The following is an 8,897-nucleotide window of genomic DNA, read 5'->3' as shown; positions in this document are numbered from 1 at the left end:
CAAGGACCGACAAAAATTGGATGGCTACACTAAGGCGGTGAACCGCCTCTCCATTGGAAGTGCTCCAGACCACAAAATAGCCGCAACAGGTGCAGGGGATGGGGGGGAGGGAGGAAGCAACTAGCCGCAGGAGCATCACACCCCCGATAACTGGGTCCAGGAGGCGCAGTGAAAGGCACGGAGCTGCCACAGGACAGACCGCCAGGGAGGAGAGATTGCCCAAGGAACGTGGCAGTGCTGCGCCTGGGCGCAGAAAATCATGACAGCCATCACCCGGCATTGTGAGACGGGTGATGTAACCCATTTCACATTTTGAATGGTTTTTTTTTAATTTCTTTTTATTAAACAATGAAACATTACAAAAAGAAAAAAATATCAATTCTCAGGTGATTGCATTCAGTTCCAAAGCATGGAGCAAATCAACACAATACAGGATCAAATAGCAACAATCAACGTTAGGGTCAAGGGGATTCCTGTGCTTCTAAGTCTGATCTCGTCACGGGTGGCTCACAAATATCCCCTCAGTGACTATTCCACGCTCCCCAAACCTTCCTCCATTTCTGCGGGCAACCCCTAGCCACATACACCGATCTCTCCCGGAACATGCGCCAATCAAGATCCTCTGCCCATTGATTAATTTGGGGCGGCTGACTGGCCCCCCAGAGTCGAGCGATATTACGTTTGGCCACCATATAAGCCAGAGTCACCCATTGTTTCTGATACTCATTTAAATCAGTTGGCTCCCACACATTCAGCAGACATCTCCGGGCCTCTGGTCGCATTACCGCTCCCAAAACCCCTCTCAACTTCTCATGAACTTTCACCCGATATGTCTGGATAACATCACAATGCCATAGGATATGCATCAACGTACCGACCTCCCCACAACCTCTTCTGCAAACTCCACTCTCCTTGTACCAGACGAGGCCCCGTTATGTAGGATCTATGTAGAATCTTTAACTGCACCAACAGGAGCCGCATCTGGATAGCTACGACCTTGGGGGACGACACCGCCTCCGTCCAGTTACTCTCTTTCCCCTGAGGCGGAAGCCGGGGGCACTCTTACTTTCCCTCTATTTACATTGGAAACGCGTGTGAGCTGTTAGCGTTTTTTAAAAGCTGTAAATATTTTAAATAGTGCGATTTTATCTCACTCAGCGAGGCGATCCTGCAGGCGAGACTGAAGTCGCTTGGCAGGGCTCTGCACACCGGGGCAGCCGAGTCAGCCGCTGACGCCGGTACACAGAGGGACAGCCGCCATCTTTGGGGTAGGCAGGGTAGCGGTCCAGCTCTTGGACGCCTCCCGCCCTCCCCTGCTACTTAAGGCGGTAACTTTTGAATACTGGTAGACAGATTACTCTCTTTCCCCTGAGGCGGAGGCCGGGGGCACTCTTACTTTCCCTCTATTTACATTGGATATGCGTGTGAGCTGTTAGCGTTTTTTAAAAGCTGTAAATATTTTAAATAGTGCGATTTTATCTCACTCAGCGAGGCGATCCTGCAGGCGAGACTGAAGTCGCTTGGCAGGGCTCTGCACACCGGCGCAGCCGAGTCAGGCGCTGACGCCGGTACACAGAGGGACAGCCGCCATCTTTGGGGTAGGCAGGGTAGCGGTCCAGCTCTTGGACGCCTCCCACCCTCCTCTCCATGCATTTAAACAGATGGGCTTCCCGTCCGCGCAGCGGGCGGGCGCAGCAGGCGCGCCGATGGCGCGCCTAAGGCAAGCCCGTCTGCGCCCGTCCGCGCCTGGCCGGTGCCTAGGGCCAGTCCCCCTGTCTGTCGGCCGGACACCAGTAGTATTCGCTGGAATAGAGACCAGCTACTTCAACTGAAACCTGCGACATGTCTGCCCACTACGCGCTGTTGCCCTTGTCACCTAGAGGACGCCCCCTTCAATTGCTTTCAATGTAACTTCACTCTCCCTCCCTGGTGCATACGCCCCTCACCATTTCCCAGCTTGACCAAGCGTTCGACTCTCCTTTCGACGCTGAAAGCGGGATTGATTAATTGCCGCTCTCTGCCTCGCCATGCCAGCGAGATTTGGACGTCCATTGTTTCTGATGCTTGGGATATTCTGTTTCTTACAGATTCATGGATTAGGGACACTTCTAACCCTGATATCCATTTGGCTACCCCACCGGGTTATCTTTTGAAGGGTATCAATCGAGAAGGGGGTAAAGTAGGAGGGGGCCTTGCCATTATCCTAAAATCTTACCTCAATCTGACCATTAGCAAACTTACGGATACGGGGATGATTGAAGCTATGTATTTTACCATTGCTGATGCAGCGGCGGTAATCCTTGCGGGTATTCTAGTTTATAACCCGCCTACTGCATCGAACCTCTCACTAACCACGTTAATTCACCTGATGGCTGATCTCTCCCTTAAACACCAACACTTTATAGTGCTTGGAGATTTTAACCTTCATGTGGATAACTCACTCTGTACGCAGGCCAATCACTTGTTAGAATCTATGCAGAGCCTGAATTTGCTTCAATTGATTAAGGGTCCAACCCATAAAGCTGGGCATACACTTGACCTAATTTTTTCTAACTTCTCGAATATTAAGGTCCATTCTCCTCTCCCGCTTACTTGGTCAGATCACCATCTTGTTCCTTTTGACCTAGATCTACTTTCTGGACCTAGACCTGCTGTTCTTGGTAAAGAGTTGGGAAGAAAATGGCATAAAGTTACTTGTATGGCTTTGGACCCCTTATTCTGCTACCAGCCGGATCTTCTGTCTGGTGACATTGATGAAAATGTATCCAAACTTAACTCCGCGCTGTCTCTTGCTATTGACTCCATCACCCATTTACAACCCATTACTTCTGCTAGAACTCGACCCTCTGCTCCCTGGTTCTCTCCGGCCCTCCGTGAGGAAAAAAGCTGCTGCAAAATATTAGAACGTAAATGGCGACAGAACTATGACCTTGAATCTAAAACGATTTATAAGTTTGCTCTAAAAAAGTTCCTTAAACTAAAACAAGTTACTATGAGAGACTTTTTCTCTCTACAAATTACTAATGCTAAAAATTCTTCAAAAACCCTCTTTAGCATTGTTAAGGACTTTGTCAACCCTCCCGCCAGGGCCTCTCAGAACCCCTCTAGCCAGGCACTATGTAATGGCCTGTCCGACTACTTCCAAGAGAAAATTGATAAGATCAGAACCTCGTTTCCTACTGATGAGACTTCTCCGACTCCTATTGTTAGGGACCCGGAAACTGCATCTTTACAGTCTTTTAACGAGCTGACTTCTGAGACCGCATTAAGGTTGTTCACCCAGTGCAAATCTGGTTCCCCCTCTGACCTAATCCCTGCCAAGGTTATGGGTGACTTGGCCCCTTTATTGGTCAAACCCTTTCTTTCCATATGGAATGCCTCCCTTTATCAGGGCAAATTTCCGACTGCTTGGAAGGAGGCTTTGCTGGTCCCCATTTTGAAAAAGTTGGACGCTGACCCTGCAAAATTTAGTAACTATCGCCCCATCTCCCTCCTCCCTAAACCTGCAAAAATTTTGGAAAAGGCCGTACAGTTGCAATTGACAGAATATCTAGAAAGCAATTTCTTATTCCACGATTCTCAATCCGGTTTTAGAGAGCAGGTTTCAGTACTGAGACTGCTCTCTTGGAGGTTTCCGAGACGATCCGTGAGTGTGTGGATAGGGGCGAGGAGGCCATGTTGGTCCTCCTCGACCTATCCGCCGCTTTTGACACGGTTTCACACAAGATTCTTTTGGATCGTCTGAGGCAAGCTGGAATTGGTGGCAATGTACTGTCCTGGATTGAATCATTCCTTATGGGCAGATCTCAGAAGGTGGTCCTCAGGCCTTTTAGATCAGAGGGTAAACCCCTTCTTTGTGGCGTCCCGCAGGGCTCTGCCCTGAGCCCTCTATTCTTTAATGTGTATCTTGCACCTTTAGCTGGAGTGGTGGAGTCTTGTGGGGTCAGAGTGATCTCTTACGCTGATGATACTCAGCTGGTGTTCTCTTTCAGAGATCACTCTGACTCCACCTTTGCCAACTTCCGTCACTGTTTGGACAATATATGTGCCTGGATGACCACCAACCATCTTAGGCTTAATACCGATAAGACAGAGGTCTTATTTTTCAACCAGAAAACTCTGTTGTCCCCTAGTCTGTGGTGGCCCATAGTGCTTAACCCCCCGCCCATTCCTGTTCAATCAGCACGCAACCTTGGCTTTCAGTTTGATGATTCTCTCTCCTGTAAAGCCCAAATTAATAAGGTCACTGCAGCTTGTTTTGCGAAACTTCGCATGAATGAAAAGATCTTTCCATACCTCCCCTTAGATGCCCGCAGAACCATCACTCAGGCTCTTATTACCTCGCACCTGGATTACGCCAACAGCTTATACGCCGGTGCCCCCCAATATCTGATTGATCGACTTCAGATTGTGCAGAATGCGGCGGCAAGACTGATTGGTAACATCCCTTATAGGCAGTCGGTTGCTTCCTATCGCAAAAAACTACACTGGCTTCCCATTGCAAGCCGCATTCAATTCAAGATCCTTACCCTCGCCTTTCGTGCTGTGGTTGGCCTCGGTCCAGGATACTTGAAAAAGCGAGTGGTGGTATCCCAATCAGTCAGATCGCTGAGATCTAATAGTCTACGCCTCCTGATTGTGCCACGCTTCCGACGATCCAGAATGGGTGTCAGAGGGTTTGGCGTAATGACTGCCAAACTCTGGAATAGCCTACCATCTGACCTTAGATTCTGCCCGTCTGAACCCCTCTTCCGCAGTAAATTAAAAACGTGGCTGTTCTCTAGGTCTTGAACTTAGGCCTGAACTTAGTCTTGATCCTTTTCCGTATTTCTGAGCCTTCTGTCTTAGCGCCGAGACACCCCTTCGGGGGTAGCCGTGCGCTGTATAAGCTACTTAAATAAATAAATAAATAAATCGTCAAGTTCTAGCCCATCTGCACACCACTGAGACCTGAGCCGCACCAATGGGTCCTCTGAGTTATTGACTAATTTCTTATATATCAACGAGATGGTTTTCTCGGGAATAAGCCCATCCAGCACTCGGTCCTCAAGAGGAGATGCTTCCGGAAGTTCCGTGCCCCTGGGAACATGAGTGGTGAGAGCATGTCTAACCTGAAGGTAACGAAAGTACTCGTTATGGTGTAAACTATATTGCTTTGCAAGGGATTCAAACGTGAGTACTGAGTTCTTACCCCATACATCTGTAAGCTGGGTAATCCCTATTAGATACCATCTGTTAAATTCCTTAGTCCTCCACAAACTGCCCAACTTTTTGGAATTTAAGAGGGGGGTTGCGAGTGTCAATCTGCCCTCCCACCCTAGAAACCTGTTGGCTGTGTGCCACACCTGCGTCGCGTGTGCAGTCGGGCCGGTCAAGGGAAATCTCCCAGGCTTAGTGTACAGAGCTCGATCCAACATCCCACCCTGGGCCTGGCCTCGATCCATAGCGTATCCCAGATCACCCGGAAGTCCGTAAACAATGTTATTTACCGCTGCCAGCTGCGAGGCCCAATAATACTTTCGCAAATCCGGAAGCCCTATCCCGCCATCATACCACGGGAGGGTCAGTTTATTGAAGGCGATTCGGGCCCCACCTTCCCAGAGGAGATGTCTCTGAAGAGCCTCTATTTCTCTGAAATACGCGGCCGGCACTGGGTCCATCGAATTTTGCAAGGCATACAAGAATCGAGGCAAAGCCATCATCTTAAAGAGGGCGGCCCGTCCGAGCAGGGAGAGTGGAAGAGCCTTCCAGCGCTCCACATCCTTCCTGCATCTACTCAGTGGAGAAGCCAGATTATTATCATACCGCAACTTTGGGTCCAATGTGATATATATACCAAGATATTTGAATGCTGTCGTCTCAATATGAATAGGGCACGACTCAGGGATCACTGGCGGGTCTCCCACCAACACAAAGAGCACCGACTTTGCCCAATTAATAACTAATCCAGAATAACTGCCAAAAACAACAAGCACATCAAGAAAGTTGCGAAAGGATTCCTTGGGGTGAGTTAGATAAAGCAGAACGTCGTCCGCGTATAGGGAGATCTTATCTTCCCAGTCAGAAGTCCACCGCAGACCCCGTATCGACCTATCCCATCTAACCCAGGCTGCCAGCGGCTCCATAGCGAGCACGAAGAGCAGTGGTGACAGTGGGCACCCCTGTCTGGTGCCCCTCCCTAACGGAAATTCACTGGAATTACAATTGTTAACGACCACTCTCGCCAGGGGGTTTGCATACAGCAGGCGCACCCAACCGACAAACTCATCTCCGAAGCCCAGCTTAGCCAACACCGCAAACAAATCACTCCACTCCATCCTATCAAAAGCCATTGTGGCATCAAGAGAAACCAACACCGTTGGCTCATGAATTTTTGAGGAGCCTCTGAGGACTCCATGCAGCCGTCGCAAATTCAGTGCCGTGGTACGGCGTGGCATAAACCTGGATTGATCCGGGTGGATCAGGGTGGTAATCACTTTGATCAATCTAGTGGCTAGGAGTTTAGCAAGTATCTTTGGTTCCGCATTTAAAAGCGATATGGGCCTATAGGAGGAGCATTGTGTCGGAGGCTTGCCTGTTTTGTGTATGACCACTATATTGGCCACCCGCTGGTCATAGGGGAGTTCCCCCTTTTCTTTACTTTCCACGAGCATAGCACGGATATAAGGGGCAAGTTTATTAGCGTTCAACTTATACAATTCAATGGGTATCCCAGTGGGGCCCGTTGCTTTACCCGACCGCAACTGCCGAATTGCCTGAGCCACTTCATTGTCAGTTAATGCCGAATCAAGATAGCTCCTGTCTTCCACTTCCAGACGTGGCATAACCACGTCTTTAATCATTTCGACATTTTCGGTTTCCGAGTAGTCACCGCCAGCCGTATATACCTTCCGGTAGTAGTCAGAAAACTCGTCCTCCACAGCCTGCGTTTCTGTGATCCTGCGTGACTCTAGCCCTACCAGCCCCGGTACGAACCTAGATGCGCGTTCCCGGTGCTCGAGCCAAGCGATCAGTTTACCTGCTTTATTGCCATGTTCATAGATACGGCTCTGGACGGCATTATGCTGAGCCATCGCTCTATCGCTAATAAGATTTGTATACTCCTCCTCCCGGAGTCGCAACAAATGGAGCTCCGTACATGTGGGTGACCTAGCTACCTTCTCCTCAAGTAGTATAACTTCGGCCTCTTTCCGTGCCACCTCCTCCTGGCCCGCCCTCTTCTTCCCGGACACCAGAGACAGCACTTCACCCCTGGCTACCGTTATATATGCTTCCCAGAGGGGCTGTGCAGAATCCACCCACCCCTTGTTCTCCATAAAATAACGGTCTGACATCCGGAGAATCTCCTTCTTAATAACAGGGTCTTTTAGCTGCCAGGCACCGAAGGGAGCAACTATACCCACTGTCGGTATATCAAGGGTGAGGGAAAGCAATAACGGGGAGTGATCATAAATTCCCGGTCCGAGATACCTCACTTCCTGGATCATGGACACCATCCCCACGGGGAGCAGCAAATAGTCCAGCCTAGACAGGCTGCCGTGAGCAGCCAAAATATGGGTGTAATGTATCAATGACGGATTACGTACCCGCCAACTATCCACCAGTCCCAGCGTGTCAAGAAATTCTGAGAGCCATCTCTGCGTCTGTCTGAGTGCCCGGGGTGGATTCCGGTCGACCTCCCCATCAATCACTGAATTGAAATCACCACCTAAGACTAGACCACCAAGAGGCAGCGTGAGGAATATAGTACTCAAATCCCGAAAGGTCTCAGTCTGAAGGCCAGGCGGTACATAAATAGATAGAAAGGTAATCGTCCGGCCCCCAAGCTGTCCGGAGATACCGGCATATATGCCCCGTTGGTCAATCCATGTGGCTTGCACCGACAAGGGAAACAAGTTCTTGACCAGGATACCAACACCTCTAGAGCCGGTAGTGAATCCAGCGTGTGCCACCAACTTATATCCTCCCTTTTGGAGGGCCATACACTTATTCCCGACCAAATACGTCTCTGGCAATAAAATCACATCCGGGGAATGACGCCTAACAAGTTGACTAACCATCCCCCTTTTAATCTTGTCACCCAATCCATTCACATTCCAGCTCAACACTCTTATCCCCGACCCCCAGTTATTCTGTGCAACCGGGCCCATGCTGAAGACAAAGCGCAACAATATTATCACCTGAGTTCAAAAAATAACAACAAACCACCCCCCTAATCCTACAACAGCAAATACGAAAACACATAAATAAAAAACATTCCCAGCACTCCTCCCCCCAACCTGCACCCCTGCTCCTGGCTTACGCCTGACCCCAACTTGCAGTGTGCCCGTCGCCCCACACTCTAACTAACCAACTAACTAAAGGTAGTAATGAGGAGGAAGACAGCCCCGACGGACATCCTCCCACCCCCCCCCCCTCCACCCCTAAACTCTAATTCAATGATTACGCACATCTCTGGTAGTCTTAATGAAAGACACATATATCGGAGACCCCGTGGACCTTCTCAGGGGCCCGCCCCTATTCCTGCTCCAACACTTCATCTCCTTCCATGTTCCCCGGTGTCTCAGATTCCGGTCCAGGGTGCGGGTCCAACCAGTCCGAGGCGATTTCAGGATTGTCAAAAAACCACAAGTTCCCCTGAAACTCTATTCGCAGTCGGGCCAGAAACATCATGGCGTATTTCACACCCCTTTCCCTGAGCCGCTTTTTAATGCCCAGGAAACCCTGACGTTGTCTCTGGACAGCTTGTGTGAAATCGGGGAAGAAGGAGCGATTAGCATTTTCGAATTTCAGTGGGCCTCCCGATCTGGAGGCTTGCAGGATAGTGTCTCGGTCTCTGAAATTCAGTACTCTCGTGATCAGCGGGCGCGGGGGAGCCCCCGGTCGCGGCCTTCCGC

Source organism: Lissotriton helveticus, chromosome 2_2 (genome assembly GCF_964261635.1).
Source record: "Lissotriton helveticus chromosome 2_2, aLisHel1.1, whole genome shotgun sequence".
Lineage (NCBI taxonomy): Eukaryota > Metazoa > Chordata > Amphibia > Caudata > Salamandridae > Lissotriton > Lissotriton helveticus.
This window is presented reverse-complemented; position numbering follows the sequence as displayed.